General features: G+C 39.2%; 1 pseudogene; it reads right to left on the bottom strand.

Moving 5' to 3' along the window:
* Window positions 1–2,916: 2,916 nt before the first annotated feature.
* On the bottom strand, window positions 2,917–7,121 carry LOC105744639 (myotubularin-related protein 10-like; annotated as a pseudogene).
* Between the last annotated feature and the right edge of the window lie 1,095 nt (window positions 7,122–8,216).

Genomic DNA, 8,216 nt, shown 5'->3' with positions numbered 1-8,216 from the left:
TAGGGTCAGTGTTGGTGGGTCCTGTGTTTCTAGGAATTTGTCCATCTTGTCTACATTGTCTAGTTTTTTGGCATAGAATTGTTCATGGAATCCTTTTATGATCACACTTATATCTGTGGGTTCAGTAGTTATGTCCTTCCTCCCATTTATTTTATTCATTTTTATCTTCACTCTTTTTCACTATAGCTAAGAAGTTGTCAGGTTTGTTGATCTTATCAAAGAACCAACTTTGGTTTTGTTGATTCACTCTATTTTTTCTCAATTTCATTTATTTCTACTCTGAACTTTATGTTTCTTTCCTTCAGCTTTTCCAGGTTTTCCAGGTAGCAGTAAGCTCTCCAATTTTAGTTCTTTCTTCTTTTTTACTGTAAGCATTGAGGTCTGTAAATTTCTCTCCCAGCACTGCCTTTGCAGTTTCCCATAAATTTTGATATGCTGTGTTCTCATTTTCTTTCATCTTAAGGTATTTGTTGAATTCTCTTGTAATTTCTGCTTTGACCCACTGATTATTTGAGTGTGTTGTTTAATCTCCATATATTTATTAATTTCCCTTTTTCCAATACTATTAATTTCCATCTTCATTCTGTTATGATCAGAGAAAGTGATTTGTTTAATTTCATTCTTTTTAAATTTATTGATGCTTTTCTTGCCACCCAACATATAGTCTACCTTGGAGAAGGATACATGAGTGATTGAAAAGAAAGCATATCCTGCTGTTTTGGGGTGTAATGCTCTATAAATGTCTGTTAGGTCTGGTTCATTTATCATATTATTCAAGTTATCTGTTTCTTTATCTTCTGTCCACATGTTCTATCTAATACTGAGAGTGATATATTGAAGTTTCTAACTCTTATTGTAGAGACATGCATTTCTCCCTTCAGCTTTACCAGTATGTACTTCATGTATCTTGGAGCACTTCGGTTAGATATTTTTTTCTTGGTGACTTGACCCTTTTATTTATATATAATGACCTTCTTTATCCCTTAACACAGTTTAGCATTTAAAACCTCTTTGGTGCAATATTAGTATCATTACAATATATTTTTTTGGTTATTATTTGCATGAAATAACATTTTACTTTTTATCAGGATTTGTCCTTATGTCTGAGGGGAGTCTGTTGTAGACAACATACACTTGGTTCATTTTTAAAATCCATTCTATCAGTCTATGTCTTTTGATTGGGGTGTTCAAGACATTAATATTAAAAGTTATTAGTTTAAAGGCATTATTACTTCATGCATTTTGTCCTTTGGCTTTGTGTTTTCATGTCATACTAATATCTGTCTATTTACACTTAATAATCCTTCCTAATAATCTTCATTTCTACATTCTTCTCCAAATCTCTTGCCTTTGCTTTTCCTTTCAGGATGTAACACTGCCTTTGTTAGCTCTTGCAATTGTGATGTTTTGGTAAAATATTCTATCAGTTCTTGTTTGTCTGTTTAGACTTTGAACTCACCCTCATTTTTTTAAGGATGGTTTTCCTGGATACAGAATTCTTGGCTGACAGTTTTTTCTCCTTCAGTACCTTAGAAACATCATACCACTTTCTTATTTCTTCCCTGGCTTCTGATGAGCAATTGGCACTTAATCTTATTGATGTATTCTTGTAAGTGATGTTTGCTTTTCTCTAGCTGATTTCAGAAGACTCTATTTATCTCTGATATTTGTCCTCTAAATAGTAACTTGTCTGGGGGTAGGGCTACTCAGATTTATTCTGTGTGGAGTATGTTGTCCTTCTTGGCTATTGATATTTATGTCTTTCATAAGGGGTGGGAAGTTTTTGGTCATTATTTTCTCAAATATACTTTATGTGTCTTTTCCATTCCCTTCTCCTTCTGGGAAACCAATAATGTGAATGTTTGTGTCTATCACATTGTCATTCAATTCCCTGAGGCCCTCTTCCATTTTTTCCATTCTCTTTCTGTTTTCCTGTCTTTTCCATTTCAGATGTTCTATCTTTAAATTACTAATTCTCTCTTTGAGCAATTCACATCTGCTCTTATGTGCCTCTAATATATTTTTAACCTTATCCATCATAACTTTCATTCCCATAAAGCCTGTTACTTTTATTTGCAGGCTTTCACATGGTTCTTTATGCTCACCCAGAGTCTTCTTAATATCTTTTATCCTTTTAGTCATACTTTCTTTCAGTTCTTTGAATTGATTTAGGAGAGTTGTGTGATTACCATGTATTGTCTTAAATCCCACATCTCTTATGGCTATTTGGTTTATTCATTTGCTTAGATCAACTCTTCCTGTTTCCTGATATGGTCTGTAATATTTTGCTGATGTCCAGGCATCTGAATATGTTGGTGAATTTACTCTGATGGCCAGTTTTCTCTCTCTGGCTTATTATTATTTTTCACATATCTTCTTTGCTATTTGGTTCAACCTGTTCTATGTTTTTAAAAGTGTCCAGCTTAAGTGCAGATTTCCTCCTAGAAGTTAGGGTACAGAGAGATTCCAATGCAGTTTTGTCCATGTAATTTCCATACCTGCCTGTAGATGGCACTTGCCAGAGCACCTTTCCATGGAGTTATTTATTTCAATATCTGTTTTCCTGTGTTTTGGTCTGGCCAAATTTGAGATTGAAATCAGACTCTGCTGGCTGAAGTCATTGAAGAAAGTCCCCCCCAATCACTTTTCTTTTCTTTGTAAGAGCTCACAGGTAGGAATATGTTCTTCTCTCAGTCAGCTGCAGTAAGCTAGGGCTTTTACCCCAGCTTAATGTCTTGGGGTGGGGGAATGGAGTTCCTCCAGGATGTCACATGGGTTTGGTAACTTACATTTGTAATTTTAAGGTCATCTGTCTGGCCCTCACCCTTCTGGGAATTGTGAAGCCCTGTCCTGGTCTGCTGACCCCCAAAGCAGGCCCCTTGGAGAGCTTTTGGCTCTTTCTCCATTGTTTTTGCCTCATACGATGCCATCTTCCCATAATTCTGGTTTCAGTTGTAATATTAAGGGATTTCTCCTTTGATGAAGCAATTGGTCACTGATGGGTCCATTCTTGAAGGACAGCTGTTCTTTTATTGTGGAACTGTAGCTTTTCTTTGTCCATTTAAAATTTCATGGAGTAATTCTGTATATAAGGTATGCTCTTTCCAAAGTAAAGCACTACAGAAAATAGTGTGATACTTTGCTGTAAACTGAAAAGACCAGTCCCAAACCAATGTGAATTTTAAGCCCTTTTATCACCCAATTGACTATTTTCACTTATAACAAATTCTGTGATTTGCTTAACCCACTGGTGAGGACAGTTGAATAGGAACATGCCTAGCAAGGAGATGTGGGTACTGTTGTACAGGACCACTAAATTAGTTTCATTAGAACTTGAACATGACTGGATATTTTTTTAATTAAAATTATTTATTTTTAAAAATTACATTAAAAAAATGAGATCCCAATTAACCCCACCACCCCCACCCCCCACTCCCCCCACAGCAACACTCTCTCCCATCATCGTGAGACATCCATTGCACCCAGTAAGTACATCTCTGAACATCACTGCACCCCGTAGTCAATGATCCACATCATAGCCCACACTCTCCCACGTTCCATCCAGTGGGCCCTGGGGGGATCTACAATGCCCCGTAATTGTCCGTGAAGCACCACCCAGGACAACTCCACGTCCCGAAAATGCCTCTACATCTCATCTCTTCCTCCCATTCCCCAAACCCAGCAGCCCCCATGGCTACCCTTCCCACACCCACTCCACATTTTCTCTGTGGACATTGGATTGGTTGTGTCCATTGCACATCTATGTCAAGTGGGGGCTTAGATTCCACATGGATACTGGATGCACTCCTCCTGCTTTCAGTTGTAGGCACTCTAGGCTCCATGGTGTGGTGGTTGACCTTCTTCAACTCCATGTTAGCTGAGTGGGGTCAGTCCAATAAATCAAAGTGTAGGAGCTGAAGTCTGTTGAGGCTCTGGGCCTGGGTGCCTTATTATCAGTCCAGAGATTCAAATCCCCTAAATATATCTTAAACCCCAGCACCAACTACAATTCCAATAAAGTAGCATGCAAGTCTTGTGAGAAGAGATCCCCTCCGAGTCCAATTCCATCATGCAGAAACACCAGCTCCAAAGAAGGGCCATCTGCCATGGCAATGAACCCCATCTGCCATGACCATAGAACCCGTGGGTCTCTTTATCCCTCAAAAGAACCAATACCTGGGGTTGTATCTACTTTATATATGAGTGGATATTAACAGTTGCCTTGTGGCAACCAAGAATTGCAAAAATAAGGGAAATTCTTTTTCTGATCTCATTAAATTGTTGCATCTGTCCAGGAATTGATAGCCAGCCATGATGCACTCCTTCTGTATCAACACTGAAATACAGAAATTGTCCTAATGTAGGCATCCAGCATCACTTGAATAGGAGGAAATATGAAGTAACTCAAACCTACTAGTCCTTCTATGGTAGGATTACAGAGGTATGTTTGCTTTCCAGCCTGTACATAAGTGCTACTGAATGCTTAAGGAATACCTTTACATATTTTAACCACCTAGTACATTGCAATGAAGATAGCCATTTCAGTTAAGTTTCTTCAAAAGGCTCATTAACACATAGTTGCTAAAGTTTTACAAATACCTTCTGTATTTCTTGGATATTAGACAAGGTCTTATTCAAATCCAATTTGTAAACATCACTTCTCTATGGGTGATTTCTAGTTATTGCATCACAGATACTTTGATCAATTTTTCTCTGCAACAACACATCTTTTGTGAGGACCATTCTCACTAAGATCTGCTGTTAGGGTGGTTCCAGCACAGGAGTGGCAATTTTCTTCCAATAAATAATGGGAAAACTACTTTAGGTATTGGTCTGCTAAAGAACGTGGCAGTACAAAGTATTCTGGAAGGCAAGTAGATATCATATAACCCTTGTTAATGGAACAAACTCTCCACGCAGAAACACCCATCCTATTGATATCTCTGTCCCATTCTTTTTTTTTTTTTTAAAGATTTATTTTTATTTATTTAATTCCCTTCCCCTCCCCCGGTTGTCTGTTTTCTGTGTCTTTTTGCTGCGTCTTGTTTCTTTGTCCGCTTCTGTTGTCGTCAGCGGCACGGGAAGTGTGGGTGGCGCCATTCCTCGGCAGGCTGCTCCCTCCTTCGAGCTAGGCGGCTCTCCTTATGGGTGCACTCCTTGCACGTGGGGCTCCCCTACGCGGGGGACACCCCTGTGTGGCACGGCACTCCTTGCGCGCATCAGCACTGCACATGGGCCAGCTCCACACGGGTCAAGGAGGCCCGGGGCTTGAACCGCGGGCCTCCCATGTGGTAGACGGACACCCTAACCACTGGGCCAAAGTCCGTTTCCCTCTCTGTCCCATTCTGAGTAACTTCAAACCATTGGCTCTAACACCTCCTCCTCAACCTCCTGAGGGTAGTCCATTTATTTTGTTGACTGAACTATAGCATTTTTTCCCAGTATATTCAAATATAAAGATTAGCTGCATTTCTGTTTGCTGGGAAGAGTGAGTTATTTGCAAGGTATATCTTTTTTAGCAGTTTTGGGACATGATTTTTCAAAGCAAAATCTGACATTCCTGGAAACTTTACAATAAATAACTAACTCTATTGGATCAAATTAGATTTTTGCTTCAGGCCTAGGACTTTGCTTGTTTTTGTGTTCATTTGCTATGCAATTTGCTCAATACATTTCAAAGGAACATCACATTTACCAAGAAGAAAGTTTTGTCATGGAATTTCTTAAAATGGCATTGGATCACCTTGAACAAAGGAAATTTTAAAAACTTTTTAAAAATTGAATTTTATCATTCATAAATGAAGAAACACAAGCAATAAGTGTATAGTAAACATTGTGAACTTGCAAAAAAAAACATGCATATCATCATTCAGGGCTCCCATATATTACCCCAACACCAACACCTTGCACTGTTGTGAAACAATTGTTACAAACTATGAAAAGCATCATCAAAACATTACTACTACCTGTAGCCAGTATCTTACATTAGGTGTATTTTTCCCACAACCTACCTGGTTACAGACATGCTGTATTAGCATTATAAAGTTGTTATAGTTCATAGGAGAATGTTCTCATATTTGTTCAGTTAACCACAGTCCATCTTCCACCAAATGATTCATTGTATTATACAGTGCCCATGATTTTTAAAATCCATTCAGAGTGTAAATTAAGTGGCTTTCATGTTCATCACAGAGTTGTGCTGTCATCACCTCAATTTTCCTTACTCCAAAAAGAAAAATCTCGTAACCCCTTTTACCCCCCAGAAATAGAATATGCATTGAGAATGGGAGCTGATTCTTAATGTATGTAGAATTTTTAATAATGTTTATTGGAAATGTGTGGAAATGAATAGATTTGGTGGTAATTTACATTACAGTGAGTATAACTAACACTGATTTTTTATGAATGTGATTGTGACCAAAAGGGGTAGTCTGTGGATGTAATATTTTAATTGAAAGGAAGGTAGAGAATAATGCGGGACTGTATAATATAGTGATTTTGGTGATGCATGAAGATTGTGGTTAATAGTATAAGAATATTCTTTACATGCAACACTGATAAACTTCAAAAACATACTAAGTGAAAGGAGCCAGACGCAAAAAGAAATATATTGTATATTTCCAATGAAAGTAAATACTCCGAATAGGCAAATTCACAAAGACAGAAAGTAAATCAGTGATTGTCATTGGCTTAGGGGAAGGGAGAATGGAGAGTCGATGTTAATAGGTTTTCTTTTGGAAGTGATGAAAAAGTTCTATAATTACATAATGGTGATGTTTATAAAATTATGAATATGCTAAAAAAAACCCACTGATTTGTACACTTTAAAGGAATGACATATGGTATACGAATGCTACCTCAATAAAACTGTTACTTTAAAAAAAGTGTTAATAAAGGAAACTTTAAATTACTGCATATCACCTTTCCCCACAAATCATATTGACTTGTTTCTGTTGCAATGCATTTTTGTTCAAAATTGACTTAATTTATGACAATTCTCCTGGCAAAAGAACTGGCTTCAGTTTTTCAATATTTGGTTCCAAATTAAGTTTATCCTCAGCCTGGGTCAGCAGCAGGACATAGGATCTGAATGTGGGTCTGGGCAGCTTGAAGGAGAACATGCTTCCCCCACCTGTTCTCCTAGGATCTGGCATTACCAGTGGCAGCACTGGGGCCACCCAATACCTCCAGACACCTCTGGGCATTGGGCTCCAGGTGCTGAAGTCCTAGGCCTGCCTGGAGCAAGGCTGGGAAGACTGACAGGCCAGTCATGAAGAAGCAACTGCCCAAGTAAGGAGCAGGGTACAGGGAAGGCCTATGCTTATGCAGGGGCCCACGACCAGAAGGGACCCACCACTCCATCATGAGAGACTGCACACACAGGGCCTGTGACCTGCATCTCAGGACCTCTAACTGCTTGTAGAATTTTTATTTTATTTTATTTTATTTTATTTTTTATTTTTTTCTCTTTATTAATTTTTGAAATGTTACATTCTTAAAAATATGATGTCCCCATATACCCCCACCCACCTCAGCCACACCTCTGCCCATAACAACAAACTCCTCCATCATCATGAGGCATTCATTACATTTGGTGAATAAATCTCTGAGCACCACTGCACCTCATGGTCAATGGTCCACACCATAGCCCACACTCTCGCACAATCCATACATTGGGCCATGGGAGGACATACAATGTCTGGTAACTGTCCCTGCAACACCACCCAGGACAACGCCAACCTCTGAAAGTGCCCCCACATCACATCTCTTCCTCCCACTCCCTACTCCCAGCAGCCACCATGGCCACTTTCTCCACACCAATGCCACAATAGATCATGAATAGAATATGAGTAAGTCCACTCTAATCCATTCTCTATTCCTCCATCCTGTGGACCCTAGAATGGCCGTGTCCACTCCACATCTATATCAAAAGGGGGCTTAGATTCCACATGGATGCTGGATGTAATTCTCCTGCTTTCAGTTGTAGGCACTATTGGCTCCCTGGTGTGGTGGTTGACCTTCTTCACCTCCATGTTAGCTGAGTGGGGGAAGTCCAATAAACCAGAGTGTAGGAACTGCAAGTCGGTTGAGGCTCAGGGCCTGGCTATCACATGGACAGCCCAGAGATTCAGGTCTCCTGGGTATACATTAAACCCCAGCACCAACTACAGTTCCGGTAAAAGTAACAGGAGAGGCTTGTGGACAAAGATCACATC

This window comes from Dasypus novemcinctus, chromosome 25 (assembly GCF_030445035.2).
Source record: "Dasypus novemcinctus isolate mDasNov1 chromosome 25, mDasNov1.1.hap2, whole genome shotgun sequence".
Classification (NCBI taxonomy): Eukaryota; Metazoa; Chordata; class Mammalia; order Cingulata; family Dasypodidae; genus Dasypus; species Dasypus novemcinctus.
The sequence above is the reverse complement of the archived record's forward strand: the minus strand, read 5'-3'. Positions and strand labels throughout refer to the sequence as shown.